Here is a 16,352-nt window from a genome sequence, read left to right as displayed (position 1 = left end):
GCGACGAGGCGCGATTAATTTCCCTCGGCTTCCTGCATTACGTTTAATTAACATAATCTGCCTGCGGGACCATTCCATGATGTGGTTTACGTATAGCGCATGCACGCTCGCAAATACGGACGCGCTCGTACGATACGCGCGTATTCGTCTGCGTGCACGTTCGAAAAGGCAGCCCAGCGCGTTAAGAGGATTTTATCGAAATTCGCGTTACTCTTTGCCTTTGCTCTTGCGTACAGATGCGCGCTCTTCTCCATTGTTCGTTTTGGTTGAGCGAACCCAGCAGAGGATCGACCAGCCGTCATTGCAACATATATACAAATTTTTCAACAAAAAATAACAAAGCCTACACATGTGCAATATTCGAAGATTTATAGAAAAGTCGTTCGAACGTTATACGTTCGATCGAGGGTTGGACGAGATGGACGCGACTTTTCATCGAGATAAACGCTAATACTCGACGTTTCAGCGAGTCGCGTCAGACGATTCGAATTTTTAGGTCGCTTCATTGTAAAAGCACAAAGACCGGTGCAATGGAGAATTCATTTCCAAAGAGTATATGTCGCGCGGTTGAAAACAGAAAAAAAATGAAGCAATAACAAGAATACAGCAGCAACAGCAGCAGCAGCAACAGAGCGGACGAAGGCTGGAGCAGTTTCAATGGAGTTGGAGCGCGAGCCGTGAAAGGCAAATGCGCTCGACGAACGACCGCGAGAGGGAAAGGGGAGAACCTGAATCTTTCTCCTTTCCACCGATCGGCTGGACGGTTTGCCTAGAACCAACTAGTTCCGCGGAACGTACGTACAGAGAGTCCTACATACACCGAGGGCTGTGTGTCGCACGCGTGAACGCGACTTAAAACCGGTCCCACCTACGCTCGCAAGGGTTGCTCGCAAAGAGGCCGAGTTTGCCGGACACGGATAGAAATGAAAATATTCTAATTACGAGCGACATTGTTACGACACGTACCGAAGGCGAAACGGCGTTACTGATGAGGCGTTTTCTAGTCCGCGCCGACGCGATCCGGACGCCCGGCTCGTCCAGTTCCTTTCCGTTGCCTCGTGACGACAGTGTTTTAAAACGGTTGTCTGGTCGCCACAAAGTCAACATATTGATTATTTTATACGAAGACCACGGCTGAAAAATGTGCGATGAGTTACATTTCCCTGTCTTTTATAGGAGAGCAATCTTGAAGTTTAATATCGTTAGCCAGCCGCATGTTACAACTGTCGTTTTTTTTTTGGAAACAACCATGCGTTTTTGTCGCTCTTCCGAATATTTTAAAACTATCGAGAAAATAAATTACGCAGACCAGCGTCAGTCGAGTGAAACTAATATCGTTGATTGATCATTTATTTTCAAAAGACACGCGTATTTATCCTTCGAATTTACCAAATTCGACCAGAAAATTAACGAGAAATATATTTTTCGTTTCTCTTCATTGCCGATGAAAATGCAATTCCTCGGCCGGTCAATTGAGAGACTCGTGACAAAAACGACTCTTGGCAAGTTTTTCAAACCTTTGAGCAATGAAATAACGGAATAAACGTAGCAGTAAAAAATAGAAATCAGGTAATTAAAAATCAATTAATTTGTTAATACACTGCGCGTCGCATCCCGTCGTTCGAAGACCTTCGTCGATCGATGAAACGCAGATTAGACACCCAGACACCGTGTGATTCGACGTCTTCCTTTCTTCGACTACGTCATAGTTGAAATCCAGGTACAAAAGCAAAGCTGCCGCCGTTGTCTACCTTCTGGGTCCTCGATATCAGCGATAAGGTATTTTCTGACTGGTGTTCATCCACAGAATACCAACGTCACCGGTGATTAATGGAAATCGATGTCGGTGACACGCGGTGCTCCTAACGAACGAGATTTTCCGTTCGTCGCATTTTTCTCCAAGGCTGAACCAAACGATACACCACCGAAACATCAAGGCTCTCGTCTCGTTCGTCGTGACAACTTTGTTGATTTTAATGGACGTAATTTCGGTTCGTCCCAGAGCCCCTGTTACGTATTATTTCTTTTGAAAATAACGACTCGTCCCTTCGATTCTCGTTTTCCAACGTATGAACGTCTACGAGTAACTTTGTCTCTTATCCTTTACGAAATGAATCATTCGCGAACGATTTCGCATCTTGACGATGCTCCTGTTTCTCGAATCGTAAAATTCTACGATATTCTCCTTCTTTCTTTGTGCAATTTAAATTCGGCAATTTGAATGCCACGCAGAGATTATCTTACGATACACTGTATATTCTTTGATACAAGATATATATTTTCGAATATATTTTCCAGTCAAATAATTGAGTTATTAGGACATTTTTGTTTGCAATTTTCGCTATTATTATCGCGTCTTCAGTCGTCGTATCAAAACCACATCGACCGTTCTGGTTCGTTTCTCAACCTTGTTCAAACAAATTTTGGATACGGAAAACCGCAAGTTATACACTTTCGTTTTGATCTTATAAACGAAGTCATCCGAGTGATTCCAGAAAAGTTTCAGAAAGTTCGTAGAGTCTCTGGCTCTAGTACTTTACGAGGCCGTTCTCGCTGCCGTTCGAAAGAACAAGCAGGGAAAACTGGGCCGAGGAATGCAGTTTGTCGATATTCGAACGAGTTGCCTATTCTTAAGCTTTAAGCGACACTTCGTGCGTGCCAACGCGCCGTGAACTTCTTTCCCTTATGTGGACAAGCGATATACCGTGATTGCCTAACAGGTATATATGTTAGGTTGTCCGAAAAGTGTCTTTCTTTTACAGACACGTCTTTTACAACGACGCGTCTTTATACAAACGTGAAACCTAATCTGTCGGACGTTGTGATCTTTATTTTGATAGAACAAAATGTATCATACGTAATTCGATAAAATAACGTAAAACAGAAAATGCTGTGCGTCTATTATTTTCTTATAATACGAAAGAAACTTTTCGTACGACTTTTCGTACTTAAAATCGAATCATCCTAGATTCTATAATTCTATAAAAGAAATTGGAATAGCTACGTTGTATATGGTAAAAACTACGTCTTTTCCAAATTATTTAAATTCTTCTTGTAGCTCCGCCCCGCTTTGCCCGATCGATCTCCGTGATCTATTTGCTATTCTAATTAAATTTTGTAACTCTACGATCGTTTAACGACAATCGTATTTTACTTTGGTATTTAATTTAACTACAGATAATTTACTATATTTACGTTTCTTAACAACGTAGCTTTAACGCTACTGTTACACACTATTTCATTGCTCGAGCTCGAATACGTTAAACGAGGCAAGGGAACTGCGTGGGAAACTTCGCTCGAATTTCGAAGCACATTCAAACGTTAATTGGTAATTCGAATTAGAGAAGCCCATAGACGCTCCAGCGTCGAGGACGATAGTTTCACCGTGGGACAGATGGTTCGACAGGAAAATCACGGAAGCTGCGAACAACCTAAAAGTTAGGCGTCTACGCCCACATAGAGAGTCGTGCGTGGACGCTGTTACGCCAGGGTCGAAGATTTATGTCGCGAGACGGTGAGCTCGGACAACTCCGAGAGCTCGGATTTAACTGCGGTTTAACGCGCTCTAAAGCGCAGTTTGTATCGGATCCGCTCGCGAAATCAGCTCCATAAAGGGACGGCAACTTCGTCGACGTCGCAGAAGTCTCTCCGCTTTGCTCTCCACGTGAAATTTGCATTTAAAGGGCTCGAATGTCTCCGACTTACTCGCTCGTCGGTCGTAATTGTTACGCGAAAATAGCGAAAAATTGTTACGACAACTGAGGACGCGGTTTACGAAAACTATTCGTCGGAAATAACGAAGAAGAAAAAATGGTTTCTCGAGTTATTCAAACAAACCGATGTTCGCGACGCGTGTAAATAAAATAGCTCGATCGACTTGGCGATGTTCCCAGCTCCTCAAGATCGAGCTTTCGTTGGAAAACGTTGTGGAACGTAGGAAGCAAAAGAGGAACATACCGCGGATCACAAGTTTTATATTGGTACACCTATTCGATGCATTTATTGGAGCAAACGTGAAACTTCAAAGGGGTAGGAAACCTTAAAAAATTACACGAGGCAGATTCTATCCATATTCTACCTCATCGCCCATATTTCTCCGCTCACTTGGCAATTTCTTTACGTAAAAACGAACAGGAGGCTACCAAAAACATTCTTTTCTCCTTTAAAAATCTCAATCGTTGTGTACGCGAAATAAACGTTCTCGCGATATAGCGACAAAAATGTACGTAACACCACGATGTATACTACGCACGAAACAGGATTTTACTCAATTACGCGCTCTATTCTAGATAAATTTTCGGCGTGTGAAAAATTATAGGAATTTTTAACAACGCGGTTAGTCGGCATGCCATTGCCAATTGTTTCAGGGTCTTCGGTAGTCGTGTTAATCTTGTTTAGGCAACGAAGCGGTATAAAATCGAGAGAGGAACCGTGCAGCCGAATGGCCATCGGGGGCAGTGATTTATTCAGGGTTATTGTCCTGCACGGGGTTTTTGTACTGCTGTGGGCCGGTGCAATGTGCGTACGCACCGGGGACCAAGGCGCATCCGAAACGGCCACAACGTGCTTGGACCAATGGACGTACGACATTACTCAGACTCCGGTTCGTTCGGCTTTTTCTACGGTTCGAACGGCCGAGTGCCGCCCGGGTGCATTGACATCGCGGTATCGACGTAATTCTCGATGCAACGCTTCCGTATCGGTCTTACATTTTTATTATAGCTTACGGACAACTTGTTACGCGAGTCGGTCGTTTATAAAATACCTACTGTGTCGTGTATACTGGGTGTCGGTCGAGTCGCGCGCCCTCCGCTAGAGCTCGTTCCATTGCTTGCCAAGAGCGCGGACTTTCATTCGCCTCCGTTTCTCCTTCTTGCATACCTTGTATCCAACTTTTTCATTTTCTTTACATACACCGGGTTACTTCACAACGGCCACGGCGACGAGAAAAGCCGGATAAGAGAAATCTAATAAGAGCATAATCGTTTCTTCCTGCCTCTCGTCCAAGGGTTAATTCGCAACGAAAGCAACAAAGGCTGGCAGAAACGTAATTATCGGGCAGAGAGACGCGTTCGGGATGCTGGTTGCTGCCCGTGCTACCAACGGTCCCCGTTTCACAGCAGATTGGATGAAACGACGAGGCGCGATCGTCCTCGAGCCGACTGTTCCCCTCGATCGATGGTTGGCAAAATATAAAAAGAATGGAAACACGATCGGTCAGAGGTCTTCGAGCAACGGTGACTTCGATCCCTCCGGGACCCTGACGGTTCTCTCCTCTTCTTCGTTCATTGACTTAAACAGCGAATAGACGAGCCTCTTGTCGTATCCTAATCACCGATGCACAGTGTTTAACGTGCCATCGTGCCGGCGTCTGCGTATACCAGCTGTCCCCACTTCACCACTTTGCGAGCTAAGAAATTGACCGCCATTCGACTCGACTTCTGCGACACGAACGCGATCGGTTGTTATTTCATCGTCGTTGAATCTTCAAGGAAATTTATTCTAAAGACATTTGCATTTTTAGAATCTCGTAAAGGTGTATCGGATGTCGTAAAACGGAGGAACATTAGTGGCTATGAGTTTCATATACTTTTTGTAAGATATGACAGAGATGACACGTGGAAACAGAGACGATGAAGTGGAATAATTTCAGATAAAGCACCCGGCGAATGAGATCGCTCTGGATGTGTATGCAAATTCGTATCTTAACTGAACTAAAGAAACGGAAATTAAGCACGATCTCGTTTCACCCACTAAGAAAACAGAAAAGACAAAAGTTGGATGCTGCGGTAAAACTCGATTGAAAAAGATAGAATATTTGAAATAAATCTAAATATTTTAATATTCATGATAGGCGGTAAAATGTAAAGGAAATCTGTCGATGCCTTTAGTTGGCGATAGCTGTTCGATTATTCCGTAAAAAAGATGCAAGAGCTTGGTCCAGTTCCCCTTCAACGCCTCCGTTCGTAATTCCAACCCCCCACGAATCGACGAAACGACTCTCGTGTTGAACAGCACGTCGATTTGACCAACACGGAAGAAAGAACAGGGGCGTGAAAAAATATATCATCTTTATTCCGATGCGATCGGAACAACGACTGGAATACTAGATTAGGGTCGAACCTTCTCACTTACTCCATTTTGTCATATTTCTCGTAATATTTCTCGTAATATTTCTCCCAAGAGAAGCTCGGCTAATATTATCGGAAGGCAGCGGCGAATTTCGACCCCCTCGATCAAAGCTACCATTTAACCGAAGAACGGTCGTCGGTTTATACGGGGTTTTCCGCTATAAAAAGTCGAATGTAAAGCTCCGGTGGGACTGGTCGTGTGCATCGTACGCATCATCGAGCACCCGTGAAGAGGGATTCGTGGTATATAGGGTGGAAGGAAAAACGTGGCGCGAGTGGGGGTGTCAAAGAACTCGAGCATCGAGAGTTAAAAAAAAAAAAAACTCTCAGAGAGAGTGAACGAAGAGGGGAAAGTAGGAGAGAAAAATTGATGTTTCGCGCCACGCTGGAAAAACACGGTGGAGAAGCGTTGCGCGAAATTTCGAATTAAAAGTTTCTCGCGTGTTTGACCGATCCGGAAAGTTGCGATATCCGATGGAACTTACCGGGGGCAAGTGGCATTGCTCTGGCGCCAGTTCTCGGGGTTGAAAGCGTCTCTTCCTGAGAACGGTGTATAGAGAGAAACGGAGAACGTGCTTGATTAAAGGAAGATTGTTTTCGAATGATCGCGAAAGAAAAAGGAAAAAGAAATGAAAACGCGCCGTTCTTTGGTATTGATCTCTTTTCTTCCCTTTCCAATGCGTTCTCGTGGGATAGAGGGTGGCCGTGAAGCGTACGGAAAATAGGAAGGGAGGAAAGAAAATGGAGGAAAAAGAGAAGGGAGACGCAAGGTTGTTTATGCCGGCCCCGTCGCGACTGAAACGCCGGAGCATCGTAAATTATCCTCCGAAATCGTGCAACGACCCCACGGAGACGATGTTCGTCCCAATGTTGGAGAGAAGAGGAGAGCAAAGTGTAATTTGGCCAACTGCGCCGGCTTCGCCAACTGAAAAAAATTATCGTCGATGATCGAGGCAACAATTACGATCAGCCGACTTTCTTTGCCGAATTGTCCCATCGAACGTACGAGTTTCCACTGTCTTGTTTACGTGCTATCGGTGGAACGTGACCGAGAAAAGGGTGGAATTTAAAAAGCGAGATCGAGCGAAAGCGACGTTACCGTATCGAACGGAGTTTACTAGCTTTCGGTGCGACGTAAAGGGGATGTAAAACACGTGGAAATAAAAGTAAAGCAGAGGATGACTGGCGATACGAGTTCAAGATCGAAGCGATTCGACGAAACAAGGAAACATGGGACGGATGAGGCGCGACACAGGCGATAAAGTGTGCTTGATCGTTTACGACTCGGAATATCATATCGGATGGAAAGAACGAAAGAGAGAAAAAGGAATGGAACACGATGTGCCGCGTGTTTCGAGACGATAAATGCACGGCAAGAAGCAACAATGGCAATTATGCGTCGAATGGGACGCGACAAGATGCTTTCACCGGACGAACATCGGTGAATAAGAGATAGCATCTGCGGCTTCGAGGATCGTCTATCGAATGCAATAGGCTTCCACGGGGTTCGCCGCTATCGACTTCCGACTCTTTCGCGAACGCGCGGGGCTTCCAGATCGATTTAAGCCGAGTGTTTGTCCGAGTGATACCGAAAGCCAATCGATCCAGACCAGAGAATATTGGCTTAACGTCGTTCGTGCCCGCTATTATCTTTCCCACGAATGGAAAGTTCATTAACTTCGCTTTCCACGGTTATATGTACGTATAGAGCGATTGAAAAAGTGCAAAGAGTATTCTAACCTAACGACCAGATAAAGACGATCGTCGATAGATAGGTAGTTTATCTGAAAAATAACAGAACTAAATTCTTCTTCAAGTAGTCGTGTAAATGTTATCTATCGAGTGTTGGTGACGTTTTGCGATTATGTTTTATACTATGTAAGCTAAATTAACCGCAATTATTTTCTATTTCAAAGATTTAAAAATCTAACGAAAGATACGACGAGAATTCGTACCGATTTCCATCTATAGCGTCGTGAAAGAAGTCGATTTCTTTACCGAACTCTTATAACGTTCGTCTTTCCTTCGTTAATATTGCTAAACGATACGATTATAAACGATATTTCTCCACGTTGCACGTCATATATTACAGACTGCAACTAATATTCAACAAGATGTAACGTCGATAAACGAAACAGCTTATTACTCGACTTAATATAACCATAGAAGGGTAATGGAAATACTAAATCTTTTCATTAAGTTGCACCAGGTGCCCGAACACTTATGTACGTTTCATTAAAAGAAACGATATTTCTTACGGGAAAACATTTTCACGCGCAATATACGAGTATTAAAAGGAGTATAAAAAGAGAAAATATTTTTTTTATGAAAGTTGGCTGGAATTTGAAATTTAATCCACCGCGGGACATCGCGTCGCCGGGGTACGGAGCGCGATATGAAAGATTCGGTAGTTCAAATAGAGAAATAAGGTCAACGCAGCTGTTTTCTTCCGATATTAAACCGGCGCAAGTTAAAACGGCCGTGGTCGTGCCACGCGAAACGTCGAGTAAAATTCTTTTTCATTTCCGTGAAATGGTTTTACCGTTGTAGGAGCTGTAGGGCGTAAAATACGTTGGAAGAAATTTCAAAATCCATTCGCGTAAAGGAAACATCGGCGCGCATTCCTCTTGTCCCGGCTCGGTTCGGCTCGGCGCGACGCGTTGCAACGTCGTAACCACCATCGACGTGGCCCTTCCCCTCCGACTACCCCGTCCTCGGCCCAAAATCAATATAGGCGCCGCTACTGCCGGCGACGCCACCGACGTCGTTCCACCCAGCATTTTCCACCCTCTGCCTGCCTCCGTCTTTCGTTTCCTTCGTACACCGGAACTTTCACCGCGTTTCTCTCAACTTTACACTCGTCATCTCCTCTCATCCCTTATCCTACCTTCCTCTTTCATTTCCCGGCCCTTTGTGCCGCGAGCTTCTCGCCAGATAATTCATCGAGGATTATGCCGGAATATGAAACCTCATAGCGCGCCCGATGACGCGATCTTCTGGCAAAATATATTTAAGAGATATTCCTCCGCTGCGTTTTCCTTCGAGTCGGTTACACATTTTTCGTTCGGAGCAACGCGTTCCGTATATTCGTTGTTCGTAACAGTATCAGTAGATATATGCTTAGTTGTAAACTCAAGTAATTGTACACGATCGCGTCAGATAAGATCGGAAGCCAAAATTAAATCGAAGAAATCCAATCGAAGTATATGCTATCTATTCGCGATAATGCGAATGTGTTCAAATATTTATTTACACCTGTACAGCTATTGGAAATACCGATCGGCTATATTTTATATCGTACACCGACGAAATTGTAGGCAGAAGTTCGCGACGGGACCCTGCGCGTATCGGCGAAACGGAGTCGATTAATTTTAAAGACGGCAGGGGTTCACCGGGCGAAACTCGCTGCTATTCACAACTATCCTTTGTCGCGTGTCGCCTTATTGTTTACGACCAATTCCGCAGGACAACGAGCAAAAGATGTATGCAAACGCTCCGAGACAAACCCTTTTCCAACGGACCTAGGGTGCAGTGTACCGAACGCGAATGGGGCGAGACGGTGTCAAAGAACTCTTTTCTTCGTCGAAAATGTACGACGGAGCGTTGTCGTCGATGCAAAGAAGCGTTAAAAATCGTTTCTTCTCTCCCAAAAATACTCTCAATGGTTTTACCGTGGACAAAAAGCACGGCGATGGCGTTACGTAACACAGCTGGCACGGATGCCGGTCATTTTCCACGTCGAAGATGTTCGATAAATTTTCTCTTACCAGCGGAGAGTCGATTTCGCGATCGAAAGAAAACACTCGAGCTGTTCGAAAGACTAGAGCTGCTGTTCGAGACACTCGATAATCGAGACCGGAAGAGAAACGAACGCGCTTATTTTTAGCTATTCACGACGATAAGCGACGGTAGCGAGAACGGACGACGTGCTACGTGCGCGTAGAATCGATTGGATCGCCGTAGGCGCGTAGTTCGCATCTTTTTTCATCACGTTTCAAGAGGCAACACCTGTTTTGACGCAATTGATATGAACCGCTGGAGGAACGAGTCGGGCCAGCCTTCGATCCAGGAACAGTGCAATTGGAAAAACGCATATCGCGACCGACCACTCGCTCCATAATTCATCGCGATCGTTCCACATTTTACCATCCAGCCAAGAACCCCTCCACTACTTGACGAGAAATCGACTGGTCTGACCAGTAAACGAGCCACGGAATCGAAGAAACAAAAGCTTACGTACACCTTTATCGCGTATTGCCTTCGACGCTCTCAATGGGCATAATTGCCGCAGATAAGGCGGTACGGTACACGCATACTTGGCCCGCGAGCACGATAAATCATCCTAGCGCACACGCAGCGACGTGTTATTCATTTGTACAAATACCGGCATCGCTTCGTCGCATTATCTCGCTGTGTATCTGGATTATGACATAGGACGCGCCTCTTCGGAACGTATAGCGCGAGGTACGAACCTTCGCGGTAATTTGCGAAATCGCCCGGAGAACAGAGAAGGAGAGAGACACACAGAGAGAAAGAGAGATTTTGTACTCGCAACTACGACGAACCGCGGACTGCGAACGATCGCGTCGGTGATAGCGGCTTTGAAACGGGCCGTTTATCTAAATTGCGTCCTATTGTTCCATTTTTACGAAGCACGCGCCACGGTACCGGACGAATGCTCGAGTCCTTGCACACGGGGAAAAAAATCATTCACGCGATCGCGTGAATCGTCCTCAACAGGGGCGACGCATTTTTCGAAGCCGCCAATTAGCCGCGACGAAGTCCCAGGGATCGCGTGCGCCAAATGACTCTCGACTCTAAACGAATATAAGCGTATTCGATCGGGCGACTCATTCTTGCCAATTTTCTACGATGCAGTCAGCTGTTCGTGATCGTCGGTAGTGAGAGAGCCGCGGGTTACATCAGCGGATTACCAGCGTTACGAGCGCGTCCATCCGCAGCGCGTGAAACGTGCGAAAGGCTGGCTCGTTACGCGAGACTCGTGGTCGCGAGAACTGCCAGCGGAAGCCAATTGAATCGCGAGAAGCTTCCGTATCCAACGTCAACGATATTTCGCTGCTTTTTACTCGGATCGCGCCTATTAGCCGCGATAAACGCGTGCAGCCCCGAGATCGATGCCGGTGTACGCGAACCTTGCTTCCAAGGCGAAATATTCCTGCTGCGTCATCCTCTCAAGCTTTCCGGCCGGCGCGACGATCCAAAAATTCGCAGACTCACGTGCAAATGCCTCACGCGATTTCGAAAATATGTGTACTTGATATACGTGACGGTAATCGTCGTGTGGAGGTCAAGTGTCAGACAAATAGACAAACAGGAAGCGAAACAGAGAAGAGAGACGCGATGCAACGTTATCTACGATGTACTGTCGTGTTAATATCAAATTGGCGTGAACCTAACCAAAGATGATTTTGAGAAAAATAACTTTTAGTATTTAACAACCAGGCATCGATTTCACATACGTCCGAAATATAAACTCTCGTATCTCTTCAGTTCCAATACAGATATGGCTTTCTTATTCCGTATACGTATAGATAAATTGTTTTTGAGCAACCCAGTGGCAATAACGAAGATGCAGGTTCGTCCTTTGGACTCGACACTGCAGTGTAGACGAGCAAATTTCGTGCAGCGTGTTATTCTATTCGGTCGATCATATCAAATATCTCCGAAGTTTGCACTTAACTTATATCACTGCGCTAAAATATCATCCGAGATCCTCCTTCGTAATCCACAGATATTTCCTATTATTCATTGATACTGAATAACCGTGAGTTATTGAATTACCGCGTTTGGGGAAGATCGAAGACACCTTTTATTCCGCCTGGACAATTCGTTAATCAGCAAATTATTTTCAGAGAAATCGCGAATGAAGATAACAGCTGCATTCTAAGAATTTTTGAATTCTAAATCCGAAATAACGACTACGTATCTTAAAGAGAAAGAGAAGAAGAGGAGAGAAGATGAGGAAAATAAAAGTAGAGGAACAGAGAAGAGAAAAAGAATAGAATTTCTATTCTCTCGGATATTTCGGAATGATAGACAAAGTATTTTAGCTAAGGCACTGCGCGGGGCCTTACAGCGTCTCTTCCGTCAAGCTGGAATCTAGCGAGAGGGCCGTCTAATCGTGGAGAACGCGCGACCTCCATCGTGGAGGCATAAACAGCCAAGCGGCGCGAGATCTCTGTTATCTGGCCGGCGCGGCGAAGGGAAAAACGCGCGCGGCATTACTCTGCACCTGTATATTTCATCGAGATACTAACGAGATCGCACGAGGGAAACCCGCGCCCGTACACGTCTCCCTTTGCCCTCGGTGAAATACAGCCGCTCGTGCCGGAATTCAACAACGGATCTCGCTGAAATTCTAAATAGACACGACACCACGTTAGGCGCATGACTTTACCTCGAGTCGGCGAACCTCCGTGTGTTTCACGACTCTCGACTGTTCCACGATTAGCGTAGGTGTAGTAACGCGTGTTGAATCGCGTGAGATTCCTCTGAGACGAGCGCGATTCCGCGATACAATTCGATGTGCCAGTATAATTCGATTCCTTTTGGAATTTCGATTCAACTCGAGAACACAGTTGGCTTATTTTTGCCAGCCACGTGGAATATTTTATTTTTTATAGCGATAAAGCGAAAAGGCGAATGACTTTCTGCTTCTACGCGATAATTCAACTGCGGATGTTTACGCATTTATGAAAAACTTGAAGGTACAGATGTGCGCATAATAAACGCAGTCTGCAAAAGTATATAAAATATCGGAGGTAAAGTAGTACTTGTTACAATATTTAATGGCTGATAAACCTCTGCGTAGGTTCTATGTAATTGTATTCACACAAGTATGAATTTGCATAAATATTCGCTGTCTACTGGCAATTAAATTGAAATTATCCTACAAAAGTTTATTATCGCCGAAGTATTTCATTACAAAAACTGATTCATATGAAATTCTGCTATAATATGGATTATTTAAAAAATTTTCGATTTAAACACGAATTTCTTAAACCTTCTAAACGTAATAATTTTGCTATTTTCGTACTGTACGCGTCAAGTAGAATCGCCTAATGTATAACATATCATATTTCGCACAGTATGCCCTAAATTTACATAAAAAATAAAATCCTCCATAGTATTTGATAAAATAATAACGCGTAAACGTACCCTACAATTAGAATAAATATGAAAGCCTAAACGAGTTGGAATTGATCGTTTTCGAGGGTTAATTTGGTTTCAAATAATCAGGAATCGAAGTGGATGAAGAAAAATGGATCAGAAAAATGAGAAAAGTAGCGTCACTATTGAAACATGGTCGAGAGCGAATGTCCCTTTGGATGGAACGCGACGCGATCAGCCTTCGACGCGTTACATAAGCAAGGTAAACACTTATGTGCGCGAAAACCTGTTGTCGGACACGTCCAGGGAAAACGTTACACGTGCCAACATACCTCAAGAAAAGCATGCTCTATTTGAGTTACACAGAGGCTCGTCACCGGATAGCAAAAACTATTTGTTTACCGGCAATTGTGTCTACCCTTGGCCGAAAAAGCGTGGATTCCAAGACGCAATTTGTCGCGTGTTGACGAAACGAAGCAATGATCAACAGAACGAATTTCGCAAAATCGTTCGTCGTAAATTTATATAAATTTACTCGTAAATTAACGTACAAATTTCGTATGAAAATATGGTTGTAATTATTACGATATTATTTATAACTTATCGTGTACATGATTGTTCTGCGTATTTGTACGTTTCTATAGAATAATTACGCGTTCGATATATAATCGCAAAATTCAAAGCTTCGAGAGCTTCCATTTTGATGCAGTCGATAGTTCGGATCAATGGCCATCCTTCAAAACACCATTCGATAAGCGAAAGTGATATTAGCGCATCAGCTGTTAATAATATTATTTGTTTGCTACGTATTCCAACGCTATATACTTCTTTCATCTATCGTATATTTTATATTATCCGGTTAATTAATTGACGAACGTTCAATTCCATGGAAACAAAAGTACGAAACAAAACACAGAAGGTCGACCTATGACGCGTTAATCGAAAACATTCGGCTTACTTCAAATCGATTGTCGGCTACATTAACTTCTCATAGCATAGTACAGTGAAATATTTACGATTGTCGGTTAGAAAAAAAACTTATTCGGGGTATGCCGATAAAGAATTGTTAGCAAGACAGTCACACCACGCGAACAACGTCACCGAACGTACATCGTGACGGACGTCCGAAAATGCAGGAAACTCTACGTTATCGACGCGCGGTCGTCTTTTTAAATTAGAGAACCGTGGAACGATTCATTGATCGAACCGAACACGATGACGACACCGTTCGTGTTCGCGTACTGCGTTTGAATGTCGCGAACGAAACTAAAGAAAAGGTCAAACGTACTCACCACCGGCGACGAAGTGACGTTTCGATAAAATTCGTCTGTTCAACTTCCCTCTTGAATGTAGAGTTCTTCTTCACAAATCGATCAAGTTCGTCAACACTGTACTCGACGGTAGTAAGATGGTCACACTAACACTCCCGTAAAAACACTCTTATCAGCACGAGCGACGTTAAAGCGACACCCTCGTTTTCGCGCCGAGGCGCGCGTTTGACGTGTATCACGAACACGAGACGACAACAGATACGTCTTACCGGTCTGAACTCGCGCTCGCGACTACCCAGAACGTCGACCGTAGTGATCACAGCGCTCCGCGTGGAAGCCGACCGAAACGCACGAAAACGAAATTTCGTTCCGTTCGTGTCGCGTTTTGTCCCCCTCGCTTTGCGAATCCCCCGCTCTCGGTCAAATTCGAACAGTTTCAATGCGTACGATTGTTTGTTAGACAACAACGAGGACGAAACGTGGGTGATCTTCATGGCACACTACACGCAATCGTAATCGGAAAATTGGGTTACGTGCATCCAAAGTACAACAGCCGAAATATTTTTCCTTGGAAGGCGATTCACATGGAAAATCAAACCGATTGAATAATTCGCAAAACAATTAAAATCACTCGAACCGTTTAATCATTCGATACGTGTTTGTTGTTTGCACAGTTACGATCGGTGTTTGTCGTTCCCGATTGCGTATTTGATTTATACATCGTCCTCCCGACGTCCGTTCCGCCATTACACTGAAAAAGGTGGCGCCAAACTGTTGCGATTGTAACTATCGAAATTAAAATGTCCGTTTCGAGAACTCGTCGGAATATCGTTCTCGCAGATCAAATCTAACGGAAATAATGCAATTTCGAATTATATATTTTGGCTTCATTCATACGTGAGAAAAGGTAATATTGCTTATAGAAATATATTATGACATTATTATTTATATTATATTATATATTACGACATTATTATTTAACGTCCTGAACTAGGGGAACGAGTTACATCGATAAAATTGAATTTCGATAATCGCAGATGGGGATGATGTTTCGAGAGAGAAAATGTCAATGACCGTAGGACAACGGGCGGGCTGAATTTCATCCCAGTGTCTCCTTAACTGTACACGAGCGGCGAAGAACTCGATAGGGACGACGACGAGGGTACGGGGCAAGAAACGAACGCTCGTATAATCCGCGTTCCCGACGATCTGCACCGGTACCATTACCATTACCATTACCATTACCATTCCAGGTCTCCTTCCCGTTCTTTCACCGGGCAGCTGGTAAACAGTATTTCCAAGTCGACCGAGTAAATCAACAATCGTTTGTCTTCCGATTACCGGTGCGCCTGTTTTTCCTGGCCGGCTTACTTACTTTTTTCGCCACCTTCCTGCCCCGATCTTGGTTTCGTTGGCCAACGATGCATACAGTACGATCGCTGGTCTCTCCTCACCAGGAGCAACTTCTTTGTCACGAGCTTTCTCCTTACGGGAATTCATCGGAGAATAATAGTGAGTAACTGTACAGAAACAGTCAGGCCATTTTGGCGTAAACAAAACGTGAAATTAATTCTAGCTTTCTAATTAACGACCTAGTACGATGGTGGAATGACGATGCTTGTAATAACACGTCTCGTTCCGTTTGAATGGGAGGACTTTTATGAATTTCGAGGAACTCTTTTGTTCGTAGCAATCGCTTAACTTTTCTCGTATTGCCGCGTTGGAAATTCACGCTCCTTGTTAGGTAGAAGCTCACAGTTAACGGAGCGTTATGGCGTCAAGAACGCGAATCGGAACCATAACGAGTCATAATGAGTAA

At 44.3% G+C, this 16,352-nt stretch overlaps 1 protein-coding gene across 4 annotated transcripts in view; it reads right to left on the bottom strand.

The window, feature by feature from the left end:
• Positions 1-14,839, bottom strand: part of LOC100747251 (SH3 and multiple ankyrin repeat domains protein 3) — a 181,027-nt gene extending 166,188 nt beyond the window's left edge. For all 4 annotated transcript variants that reach the window (XM_012387239.3, XM_024368502.2, XM_012387233.3 and 1 more), the window contains exon 1: positions 14,555-14,839. The gene's annotated coding sequence lies outside the window, so the exon portion shown is untranslated. The remainder of the gene's footprint in view (positions 1-14,554) is intronic.
• Positions 14,840-16,352: the final 1,513 nt, after the last annotated feature.

Source organism: Bombus impatiens, unplaced genomic scaffold, assembly GCF_000188095.3.
Source record: "Bombus impatiens unplaced genomic scaffold, BIMP_2.2 scf_0463, whole genome shotgun sequence".
Lineage (NCBI taxonomy): Eukaryota > Metazoa > Arthropoda > Insecta > Hymenoptera > Apidae > Bombus > Bombus impatiens.
This window is presented reverse-complemented; position numbering and strand designations above follow the sequence as displayed.